This window comes from Protopterus annectens, chromosome 2.part2, assembly GCF_019279795.1.
Source record: "Protopterus annectens isolate FY-2018-M chromosome 2.part2, PAN1.0, whole genome shotgun sequence".
Classification (NCBI taxonomy): Eukaryota; Metazoa; Chordata; order Ceratodontiformes; family Protopteridae; genus Protopterus; species Protopterus annectens.
In genome coordinates, this window is record NC_056730.1 from 605,043,923 (window position 1) to 605,057,879 (window position 13,957).

Below are 13,957 nucleotides of genomic sequence, written 5' to 3' on the forward strand. Positions count from 1 at the left end.
TTGCCACACTAATTCACGATTCTCTAATAGTAGGGAAATTGGTCCACCTCTAATAGTAGTGGGTATATTGTCTATACCCATAAAAAGAAAACTGTGACCTGAATTAGTTGCAATATGCTTGGCTAATGCATTTTCGCATTTGCTGTTCCTAATGGCGTAACAGTGCTGGTAAATGCATTCTTTAAATTTCCTGTCGGTGTTTCCGACATAGAACGCTGGACAGCAAACGCAAAATGCCACATAAATGATTGATTTTAGTGTCACAGTTAATCTTAAATTGGATGTCATATTTCCTCTGCCCTATACAAAAGGAACTACCTGTCTTTATGACATTGCACCAGTTGCATAAACCACATGCGAATGATCCCCTAACTCTATTAAAAGTGTTATTTCCTGAGCCCCTCTGCAATATTTCTTTAATATTGCTTCCTCTTTTGTATACTATTCGCGGTTTTGCCCCAAGTTTTTCCAATAGTAAGGGATTGCTAGAAATGAAATACCAATTCTTAGTAATAATTCCTGCAATTAAGCTAGAATTTAAATTAAAAGTAGTGATAAAACTACTTGGGTAACGGGATGTATCCATTTCTGGGATAGTGACAATAAGACTCCTAGAAAAAGGGGAAACTGAGGAATTCGGATCAATCATTATCTTGGAACTATCCACTTGTTCACTACCAAGTAGTGGCTTGTGGGGCCAGTGTAGCGAACATTTTCATGGCCTACTGGGAAAAGCATTTTGTTTTTAATCACCCAGTATGGAAAGAAAAAATTGGTTACTACACTCGGTTCCTTGACGATGTTTTTATCCTTTTCAGAGGTGATGTTACGTTGGCACAATCATTTTTAGACTACCTCAACCAAACGACACCTTTTCTGAAATTCACGCATAGATTTGCAAGTGAGGAGATCGATTACCTTGATGTTAGGTTGAATAAAGATCCATGCACTTCAAAGCTTAGGTCGACTATTTTCAGAAAGGATACTTATGCTAACTCCTTCCTGCACTACACTAGCTCCCACCCTTTTAAATTAAAAAGGGCTATTGTGAAAGGACAGCTGGTGAGGGCAGTAAGAATGTGTAGTGATTCAGTAGACTTTACATCAGAATGTGCCTTTTTGAAGGAGTTATTCACTAACAGAGGTTATCCCCAAAATTTAATTGATGAGTTGGTCTTTGAGGTAGAGTCTAAGAGAACAAAAGGTTTTTACAAGCCACTACTTGGTAGTGAACAAGTGGATAGTTCCAAGATAATGACTGATCTGAATTCCTCAGTTTCCCCTTTTTCTAGGAGTCTTATTGTCACTATCCCAGAAATGGATACATCCCGTTACCCAAGTAGTTTTATCACTACTTTTAATTTAAATTCTAGCTTAATTGCAGGAATTATTACTAAGAATTGGTATTTCATTTCTAGCAATCCCTTACTATTGGAAAAACTTGGGGCAAAACCGCGAATAGTATACAAAAGAGGAAGCAATATTAAAGAAATATTGCAGAGGGGCTCAGGAAATAACACTTTTAATAGAGTTAGGGGATCATTCGCATGTGGTTTATGCAACTGGTGCAATGTCATAAAGACAGGTAGTTCCTTTTGTATAGGGCAGAGGAAATATGACATCCAATTTAAGATTAACTGTGACACTAAAGCAATCATTTATGTGGCATTTTGCGTTTGCTGTCCAGCGTTCTACGTCGGAAACACCGACAGGAAATTTAAAGAACGCATTTACCAGCACTGTTACGCCATTAGGAACAGCAAATGCGAAAATGCATTAGCCAAGCATATTGCAACTAATTCAGGTCACAGTTTTCTTTTTATGGGTATAGACCATATACCCACTACTATTAGAGGTGGACCAATTTCCCTACTATTAGAGAATCGTGAATTAGTGTGGCAACTCAAGCTTGACGCTTTAAATACACCTGGTCTTAACGAATGTTGTAACATAGCACCAGTTCTAAAATATAAATCTTACTTGAGATAAATATGGGTCCACCCTTGATATATGCTATTATTGCTGCCTTTTTTAGGTTTTATGTAGTGCACCTATTTATAGATTTATATAAGCACAATATTCCCCTTTTTATTTAATAGTTTTGGTACATTTGCGTTTTAGAGAGAGAAATATATACATATATATCTTTAATAGGTATGCATTTACATTTGATTTTAAGATTATAAATAAGATTATAAATAATTTTATAAAATTTTTGTAAAAAAATTTTTGGTTAATATTAAATAGTGTGTTAAGTCTAATATATACACTTTTAAATTATATACTCACATTTTCTTGTGTATAACTGTATTAATTAACCTTTGATTAATTAATTTTTGGATGTTTTTTGTCATTTCATCCATTTTAATTGTTTTCCTAGTAAAAGCGACCTATTCATAATGTCGCATGCTTAAGTAACTTGTAAAAGTACCATATTTTAAATGTTTTATGTCTGAAAAGTTGTCAACAAACTTCAGGAAGTGATGTAATGGCAGTGAGATTATTTAAAATGTTTGGCGCTTTTTGTTTTCACAACTTCCTCTGAAGAAGCTACCTTATGAGTGTGGCGAAAACGCTGTTTTTTCTACATTAAAGTTGCGTTAAGGAAATTATCGTGCTGTGGGTCTTTTCAGCATTCCAAGTTTTGCTTTCACTAGTGTATAGGACATATCATTGAGGCTGCTGTCATGTAGTAATGGCATACCTATCTGTGTCAAACTTCTATCTGTCAAAACATTCATCCTAATGCATAACCTGTTAGCTTGCTGATTTCTGTCTGTCCTCTGTACATATGTGCAGATATCAGGTATCCATCTTGGCTGCTTACAGGTAACCTATGCTTGACTGACACTGACATGTCTGCCCAGCTGTGTTATAAATGCCTCAGCTAGGAAACCCCACCCTGTGTGTACCACATACCATGGATACCTCAACTAGACTACCACAGTCAACAAAACATGCTTGGGTACAGGTCTCCAACCCAGACACTGGTCATGTTATGTAATATATGTTGCATACATGTCAACTGGAGCACCTCACTGGCCCTCTGTAAGAGAAAACCAGATGATTGGATGTTGTATTTAACTGTCACCATAGGGTTCATTCAAGTGGCATTAATTTATAGATGGCCTGCTAACAAATGTCAGGTGGCATGATACCGGTGCACCCACATCCCCTACTCTTCTCATCTCTCCATGGACATTAGCCTGGTACACACCTAGGAACACCTGCACCTATGGACCCCAGTACTGACAAATGTGTCAGTGTGCATTACTGAGAATAACAGTGTCTGTGTGTTTGTAAAATTGTGGTTGATAATACCCTGAGGGCCTTCTCACCCACTACACCCCCCATTGCCAATAGCTGCTGCTGTAATGGACATTAAATGAACCTTGTTACACTCTTTACCCTATGGGCTACCTGGAGCTTGCAGTACCAGCATAACACTGTTTTAAAAATGGGTAGATAGGCATGTATTACCCTGTGAGTCTTGGCAAGTGTGTGTATGTGTGCAAGTGTGTATATTTGTAGGATACAGCATTTTGAGGCCACATTCTCCAAATACAATACACATTGCCATACATTATAATGGATAGTGATATTGCTGACATTAGGAGAGCCATGACAAACCATCATCCTACTATCCCTGTGGCATGTGCAATAAATGCATATCCCTGTAGTAGCACTGATTAGATAGACAAGGGCCGTATTGCAGTCCTGGTCAATGTGAGTTTGTGGGTATGTCAGAGCATTATCATGGGTTTCAGTGAGTAACATATCCAGTATGGTGTGTGGGTGCTGGGTATACTGTCTTTACACCTTGGTACCCCCAGTACATGTCCCAAGGTCCACTGTATGAGGACCACTGTCACCATCAACCATACATATAACTGATTACACTATCCAGCCCAATGATGCATGTGCTGTGTGCAAATTCTCTGTAACAGAATGGACTCACTGACAAGGTAGTTAGCACTGATAAACCCAGGTCTCTCAGATGTGTCTATGACTGTTATGTGTTTGTCAATGTGTATATGACAGTATGTCAAACTATGTATTGTTCATTAGTACCCATTACATCCTCCATTACCATACTGTACAAGGCCTGGTGATGTTCTTCACTTAACAAGAAACTCGGGACACACCTCATCCTAAAAGCTGTGTGGTGTGTGTAATTAAGGCCAAACACATTAGTAGCAATAAGTACCTAGGTAGGGGTTCTATGCTCAGTGTTGCCAAGTAAGTGTGTGTGTATGTGAAGGGATCTACTTCAGTTTGCAGAAAATACATGTCCCAGGAGGTCATTTGTCTGAGAACTGACTGGCAAACACTAACATTTCAAAGGAATCATTTTGTGGAAATTCATTCCATCAAAACTAGTAGTAGATGTGTAAATGCCCTCTTCCTCACTGTACAGTTGTACAACATTACTGGAGTTGGTATATATAGTTGGGTGTGGATGTTGTGGGCACAGCCACCCTCATTGTGGTTATTGTTGCGTGTATCCCCCCGCTTAGTCTGCTGTAATACTGTACAGTTTATGTTAACGGGTTAAGTAATTGTTAATCACACTATGTGTGGTTCTATGCCACCCCACCACCCTCCAAAGTGGAGGGCTGTGCCACCCACACCAGCACACCTATGTTTACCAACTCCAGGATTGTACTACATTGGGAAAGAGGACATATACTCTGCCAGTACCATCATCAATGACATTAAACTGGCAGACTGATTATTTACTGATGTGATGTTTTGCCTATTTTGTCTTGGTGGAATTACATAGGCTAAAATGAGTTCACTGCAAAATTAAGTACATCCATGTGTACAGTATTCTCTTTGTATTGCATCAACACCAAAGCCTCTGTGTGTGTGTGCTATTCACAAACATTTGGTGTATGCCACCCAGTACACTTACCATTGCCCACTGTAGAAGAGCTGCTGACAACAGACCCCATGTATTAACCTGTATACACCCCTCTGACCTATCAGCCGTGTGGCACATGCAGTAACTGTTATACAGACCTGTTACTTGTGTTCAGCTGTACCCAGGATATGACACAGTCAATGTGTCACCACAGTGCCATACCCCTTGTAGGAAACAACAGCAGACCAACATCCTGCTGACACATAGACACATACAAAACAAAATGAATACATTACGGAGACCACAATCAGTCAGTGTTAATAACAGCTATAATGCATCATGGCTGGACAGCTACACATCCTGACATTTAAGCATTAAACTTTCCAGCTGAAAACATGTTACACAGCATTACATTGCTAAACCATAGTACATTCACCCTGTGCATCAGCACCACATTAGCATGTCCCTGCATCGATGGTACGGATGACAGAGATGTGGCACAGGTATCATCATATGCACAGGGTGTGTTGTGGGTTTGCCAGAGACCTAGGCTGAGCCATTTGGTTGACATCATGTGTGTGGGTTAGGGGGTTTCATTATCAATTGAGCTGTGCAGTTGTGGTGTGTGTGCAGGTATGGACGTGCCCTAGCTGTGTTGGTGATGTGTGTGTGCATGTATGCACACAGTTCTTCCATGTGCCTGCCCTATACAGGGGTTTGTTAGACAGCTGCAGACCATACATGGTATGGTGTACAGTTCACCGTGTCCAGCCATGGACATGAGAACTGTGCCTGACAGGGGTTCCATGGGCACTACCAGGTACAAGCCCAGATTTTGTACTCTCCCCTGATGATGACCAATGTCTGCTGGATCCGGGTCTCTGTTGGGACTGGCCAGGACCATGTGCACGTGGCCTGCTGTGTTGTGGTGTGGACAGCACCCCCCCTGCAGTGCTGGTGCTGGTACTGCCACTATGGGAGCGGCTGTGACTTGTTGCACATCCATGTAGAACTCCACCTGTTGGTGTTGTTGACCTACATCCATGTGGCTGTCACCCTACTCTCACCATATGCTCTAGCACAGACAATGCATGGTCGAGAATTCCCACCATCTCACCCAACTGTCTATCCAGGACCTCTGCAAAATAACAGTGGGCACCTGTAAGATCACGGATGTTGTCAAGTACAGCAGAATGAATAGCCCTCTGGAGCTTCAGACTCTGGTGTAATGTTAGATACATGCCTGTGCCTCCATGATGGACTAAAACATGCGTCTGGTGACACCTACTGTGGCACTTCTGCCAGGGGCATGATGGCCAGCAGCCCTCCTACGAGCACCCCTGTACATCTGCCTGTGTGCTACATCGCTGGTCATCCGGCTATGGCTGCTGTATACAGACACACTTGCCATAGTCACCAAACTGTCCTGTTCCATGTCACCACCTGCCAACTGTCCCTCATCTATGGCCACTGGTGATGGGGTACGTATAGGCACTGTGACTGTGTGCGGGGATAGGGTGGATAAAAGTGGTATGTCAACCAATGGCACAGCTTCAGCCCCTGACAACCCTGCCTGTGCCTCACCATAGCTATCATCATTGTCAGAATCTGTATGGACACTAACATCCATTTGCGTGCATGAGAGACCCTGACCCACCTCGCCACCTGTGAGGGGAAAACAAAGAACGTAATTTAAGACCTGTACATCATTGCTTACCTCTACACACACTCACAAACACACACATGCGTGCGCGCGTGCACACACACACACACACACACACACACACACACACACACACACACAAACACACACACTTACAGGTGAGGTGGCACAAAGATATTAATCAGACCTCTCATTACCCAACAGTCAACATACATGATATAGGGCACTCAGCAGCATGCAATGCAGCTATACTCAATCCTTGTTATCAACATTATACATTTCTGTGATGCATGAGTTGTGTTAGTAGGTGATGCCCCTTCCCCTGGAATGCACTGCACCCACATACACAGTATTGCTGTGCACCTGTTCAGCACCCTGGCATGTACTGTGCACCATACCTCATGAGTGTATACACCATTGCTGAATGTGTATATGTGTGGCAGGTATGTGTGCTCTGTTGCTCAGAGCCCCTATGTGTTTGTCTGACACATACCTGGGATGATATGAGGACAGATGTCAATAGTGAATGCCTGACCTATGATTTGCAGATCTCATCATCAGCAGTGCATGTATGAGCAATAAAATCCAATTACACTGACAACATTCAAAGCTTACTGTGGCTATGAGGAGTGTACACACCCTTATTGACATGCCAGCCTCTTCCATGATATGCAATGGGGCCACAATACTGCATATGTTAACATTACACACACCTGATATGTGACATATGACCTGTGCAATCAAATGCAGTATCAAACAAATGTGTTAGTTGTGTAGATGCTGATTGAGATGCATACAATATGTGGGGTGCATACCCTTAACATGATAGTTTGTTGCAGCACCTATTAAGTGAACTACAGCAGTCACTATTCCTGGAAGGGGGTATACTAGCATGGCCCATCTTCACTTGCCATTATTTGGTCACTCCGTCCTACAAATGTCCCCCAACTCTGCCGGATTGCAAGGTTAGCTCATGTGCACAGCCCTTGGGGGTCACACAGCACCTTCACTATTGCTGTGGAGTCAGGGTTATGTCTGGCACAATTCATGACCTTGACTGTGCTCAGATACAGCTATTCTTAGTGAGCTTTGTATGTATGTTTCAGTTCACTGTTGTGTTTCAGGATGACACCCTTCCTCATCCTTAGCCTTTTTGCAGATGCTTGACAACTATGGGCCACACATGAGTGTCATTTTGCAGTGTTCCAAATTCAGAACACCATGTCTACCGGCTTAGTTCCAGCTAATGAATAGCAAACCTAAAGGTGTACACTAGCACCAGCAAGGTACAGATGGGGATGGTGGGCCTGAGGTAGAGTGAGGTGTTGCTTGTGCACCACATGTATCTTTATTAATACTGTCTGTAGGTTTCAGCCTTGGTCTCAGTACACCATTACACCTTGCAACACATGCCTTTGGGAGACCTGATGTTATGCATATGCTACCTGTAGAAAGCCCTGGAAGATGTTTCCTGTGGAACAACTCTTCCATGTGATTACCCTAACCCACAGGCTACACTTATGCAGAGTCTAGGCAATTGTCGACATAGGTACTGCACAGGCAGTACTTGCTAGACATTCTTGCAAGTCCCTCACTGTCGCTGCATGTTTCTGGGCAGTATCCATGACCAGATTTCAACATGTGTTGTCATCTGTCTTGGATGGGCATCTGTTTATTTTCTATATTAATGTCGTCCCATACTTCATAGTCACATACATGACTGTTTGCACTGTTTGCCAGGGTATATTTAATGGTGAGATAAGGCTACATCTCCCACTCCTGAGTGCTACCTTTCATATATGGGATCCATTCCATGGTTTGTAAGATGTGTGCAAGCATTGGCTACCTCTATTGCAGGTGAGTGGGCAAATGTCATGGGCATACTTCTTGGACAGCAGATCATTATTTGGTGTGACATTGGGGCCCTGTACTTGATGGAAGGTACGTACTCAAGAAGAGTGAATGCTGTCTGTACCTCAAAAGCTGCTTCCAAGATATATTATTTGGAGTGTGTGCACACATATGCTTCCAGTGTTTTTTAAGGTATGTATTCCCCATATTTGTTGTCCTAACATAGGATTCCATATTACACATTCATTGCTCGTGTTAGGATTACATTACAGGTTGTAAAAGTTGTGGAATGTAGTATTATGATATGCCGTTGTGCAGATCTGTAACAGTTGCCATTGTAATAGTGGTGTATACACTGTTGTAGCCACTGTATAAGGGTAATGTTTCAGACATGTCCTTACTGTAGGCTATTTGTCCCACCATTATGTTCATCTTTGTCCACACATTTTGCACTGACAGGTTATTTAGGTATACTGGTATATTTCATGACTCTTACATACCCTTCAGATATGCCACCATGGTAACCACTGTGATGCAGTGCAGTTAACAGCAACAATAAGTGAACATGTACATCATGCATTATGGGTAGGTGTGTTAAATGTGTGCATGGGAAATACCATGGCCATAACACGGACGGTGTATTGGCAAACCTGAAAAAAAAACAACTCCATGTTCACCAGCTACAGGCTGCTGCCTCAGTTGTATACCAGAGGGACCTACATAGTTGTGTGAGAGATGTAATGTCAGTAGCCACCCCTGCGGTATTGGTACAGAGTGGGAGTAGCATTTCAGTACATCAACAGTACAAACTGACAATACTAGAGATTATGCACATCTGTTCATTACTACACTGCAACAACAGACTACGTTACCTGACATATGCATGAAGATACTTTACAGATGAAGATGGATAAGCAACAGTGGTCTACTAATGTGCCCTGGGGCTTTACCTACATGCTCCTCATCCACTGTGAGGGTAGCAGCCACCTCCACAATGCTATCATCAGGTTCCTGGCTTGGCTGGTGGGCGGGTGCCCCAAGGCTGGCAAGGAGCTCCTCAGCATGTGTCAGTTGGGGCTGGATGGCATGACCCCCACCTGTGGCTAGCTGGTCCCTCCTAATTGCAGCAGCACACTGATGGGCATGGCGGATGAGATCAGGCGCACTTGCTCATAACTGCAGTTATGCAGGCCGACATTATTTACCCTGTGGATGAGCTCATTCCACAGGGCAGTCCTCTCCTGCAGATCATGGGCATGCATCCAAAGAGGGTTCTGTGATGTTGTACAATGAAGTTTATAACAATATCATTCTCCTGGGGAGTATATGCAGGGAGACGTTCACGGGACATGGTACCTGAAGGACATAAAGAGGAAAAAAGGTCAGAGGACCTCATACTGCAAAGATATAATAGTTTTTAATTGACATCTCTCCTCCCCACCACCATATCTGCAACAATAATCTGAATACACACATCAATGGGTATGTTTACACCAAACCTACTATTGGGACATATATCCTATTGTTCAACAAAAATTGAAATGCGTTTCTATTCATGTTCTATGTTGCAACACTATAATTGGTGGCCTGTTGCTATCAATGTAACCTGCATGCCGTTGTAATGACCACTGTGGTTCCATATTTGCATGTGTTCTGTTTGCTGTGCAGCTGTTCCAAATCTGCCTGCCCATCCTGCTCAGCCCCCAGCACAGCCAACTTCAGCGGCGTGAAGGTGCAGTGGTGACTGCCCATGGGTGGGGACCTCAGTCCCACTGTTTCCATTTGGGGGCTCGTGGGCTTCTAATTTTCAAACACCCCTCCCTGTCCAAGGTGTTTACCCCCCCACATGTGTCATATACAGTCATATACAGCCCCTGTATGCTGTCTTGTCTGTCTTGTCTGTCTTCTGACCCAACCTACCTCCCCAAATATACCTACTATCCTTCCCCAACATCCCACTCTCACCTTAACAAAAAAAAAGCAATCTGTTCCCAAAAGAAATTTCACACCATACATAACTGTCAATTTCACACCTGCTTACAACTGCTTAAAAGTGCCTTAATCACTCTGTATCCAACAGCCCTTGTTCTGGCCAGAAAATAAATTATTAGCCCTTGCAAGTGTCTAATCCAGGACCCTGCACACCATAGCCACAGCAATTTACCACTAAGCCATCTGAGCTGCAGATATGTGTGATGTTTTCTTAAACATATCATGCATTCAACAGTGGGGAAAATCGAGTCTATATTATATATTCGAAGTTTCAAAACTTTGAATCCCATATGTTCGACAACATAAGATCAAAGTTTGAAACTTTGAATATATAATAAAATATAAAAAAAAATAAACTTACCTTATTGCTCTGGGCAAGCCCCCCTGCACCCCTCACACCCCCCTACTTAAATATACCAACTCCGAGATCGTACTTCAGTGCAGAAAAGGGAAATTCTCCCATTCTGCACCATACGGCGCCATTACATTTAACCTTTGAACTTTTTAAAGTTCGATCATATGGTATTGACCATATGACATTCGAACTTTGAAAAGTTCATTCATGTAATAGGAACCCGGAAAATCCATTTATATATATATATATATATATATATATATATATATATATATATATATGTGTGTGTGTGTGTGTGTGTGTGTGTGTGTGTGTGTACATATATATGTAGACATACATGTACACATATATATATATATATATATATATATATATATATATATATATATATACAGAGAGAGAGAGAGAGTGCATTCAGACATTGGATCCACACTCTGAACCTCCTTTCTTCACAGCTGAACTGTTCTGCCTTGCTGCAAATCAGAGCATCACATGTGGACACAGCCTAACATTAGGGGGGGTATATAAGGACAGATTGTAGATATGCCTATTACAAACCTATGAAGTTTGTGCACGACAAATGTCACATTTCCATGACTGTTCTGAAGGTGGTGGGGTCTGAAACTCATGTGTCAATCATGACTTCATTAATTCCACCTTCAGCTATTTTCCAGAGTAATATAGATGTTTGGAGGAACAAATCAAACACTATGATGGCTTAAATCTTGACATTCTGTGCAGATCTGCACAGTTGACAGGTATATCCCACTGCCCACAGGGCCGGATGCTATGTCCATAGCAGTTGTTCATCAGGATATCATTACAGCAAGTCTTAGCACATATAAATCTTTCAACATCATCTATCCCATTATTACAGACCAAGTACTACATTCAATTACATGCTGACATGTTTCACATACCTGTTTTATTATTGTGCTCTCTTCTGTGTACCAGTTGGATGTCTTCCTTGTTTGTTTTTTTAGTACTATTTTTGTTTTTGCTTTTCTCTTTCTCTCTCTCTCTATCTCTCTCTCTCCACTACAGGGATTGAGTTGGTTGGAATAGGTTGCAGCATGGCTTTTGTAGGTGATGCCCATGATCAGCTGATGGCTTCAGCACCAATTGTTGTTCCCCACTTGCTAATTGCATGCAATCAGCTGTGTAGCACTTCCAATAGCCAATGTCATAGCAACCCACTACTATAAATGACTACATCATGTAGGTGTTTTCCCTTTACATTTCCTGTATGGAAGACATCCTTCCTGTGTGTAGGCAGCAGTGTTACAGACAGCAGGTAGCAATACCTCTTACAACAGGACTTGCAGACACAGGCCAACTACATGTTTGTATAAGGTTCCAGACATAGGAACAGAGTGTGAGCATTGCTGTTATATGCATTGAATACTGCTAGTTTTACAGGGTTTTGGTGTGCATGCTAGTTTTTCATGGAATGCAGTCTGTCTGCATAGCTCTCAACTGTGGGCCTATCTACATGATGGCCAGAGGATTGGCTATGTTTTGTCTGTTCACCTCACAGGTCTTGCCCTGACATATCAGTGCCATTCTCTCCGTTGCTTGCTATCAGTACACGGCAGCATCCATTTGTGTTTCTGACTTCAAATGCCTGAGTAAGGGAATGTTGCAACCAATCATGTAACACCAGCAACTTTTACAGTGTATAACATCAATATTTCAAATATGGCCCTGTGTTTCAGCCCCTGACCACCACCTATATACCAGGCTTTGTCCCAATGTCATGCAGTAAGAGGTTGTTAGGTAATGGCCTATCATTATTTAGTGCTGGCATTCCTGCTATCATTCCATTGATGTTGTGGACTCCCACACATATTGTGGGGTAGGGTCCATATATATGAGGGCTACAGCTGTACAAAACATGTGGGACCCTGTACAGTCCGGAGGTCAGTGTATGGAGAACACTGTTATATGCCCTTGTAAGACATTTTATGGGGGAGAGGTATTAAATGTTTTTAACCTAGGTTGTTACAACTTGCGAGGGATATCAGTAATAAGAAACATTAAGGTATATGGCTGCACATTTTCTTATGTTTCACCATGGGAACAGTGGTGGGCTAGAGCTTATTGTCTTATACACAGTTCTGTTTGTCAGTGTGATAGTGTCATTTTAAGTTAAGCATTGTTATGTAACAGATACATTTACATTGTGACAAGTAATACTTTTTCCCTAGGGGTTGAGTACAGAGTGTAATTGGAGGTTGTTGAACTACATCTGTAATTAACTGTTGATTGATTCTTATCTTCAAGGCAAGTGTGTTTTTTGCTGTTGTACTACTTGAAGGCTTTAGCATAGACAGCAAAGTATGTCATGTTTTGCAGATTATTGCATCATATGTTTTGTTTGAGAGTTGCATTAATCAGTTATTATGTATGTCAAACACCTAACTGCTATAAGAAATGGCATAAACAACTGAAATAGTACACAAATAAACATTTCTATGTATGCAAACTTGCCTGTGGTGTCCTGTCCTTTGCATTGTGTGTGGGTATATGTTTCATGCAATAATTCTCATTTGTAGGAAGGAATCTGGCACTGGCCATTTGTAAAGGTGACAACTGTAGGAATAATGGCTGTTTGATATGCTGTGCACCCTCTATATATACTCGTTTTATATATATCTATAAGTATTTATATATTTATATGTGTATGTATGTGTATATACACATGTATATATATATATATATATATATATATATATATATATATATATATATATATATATGTGTGTGTGTGTGTGTGTGTGTGTGTGTGTATCATTGGAATGTTTAGTACTTCCACATTGTACATTCCCTATGGTAGACTGACTGTTCTGCATGATATGTTACAGAAACCATCGTAACATCTTACAGCTGAGATGGCTTATTGTTAACTTGTTGTAGCTATGTTGTGTAGGGTCTGGGTTCAAGACTTGCAAATGCTGGTTATTGTGTTGCACGGCAAATCAGTTAAGCTGTGGAGGAAGGGATAATGGCAATAATTACAAGAGATTCCTACTTTGGGCCCATTCACCCCCATTAACAGTGCCTTTGGCCAGATGTTTTGCTGTGAGAGGTTCAGAGTATGGATCCAATGGGCGAATGAAATACATACATATATATATATATATATATATATATATATATATATATATATATATATATATATATATATATATATATATATATATGTGTGTGTGTGTTCGATTCTCGGCTGGAG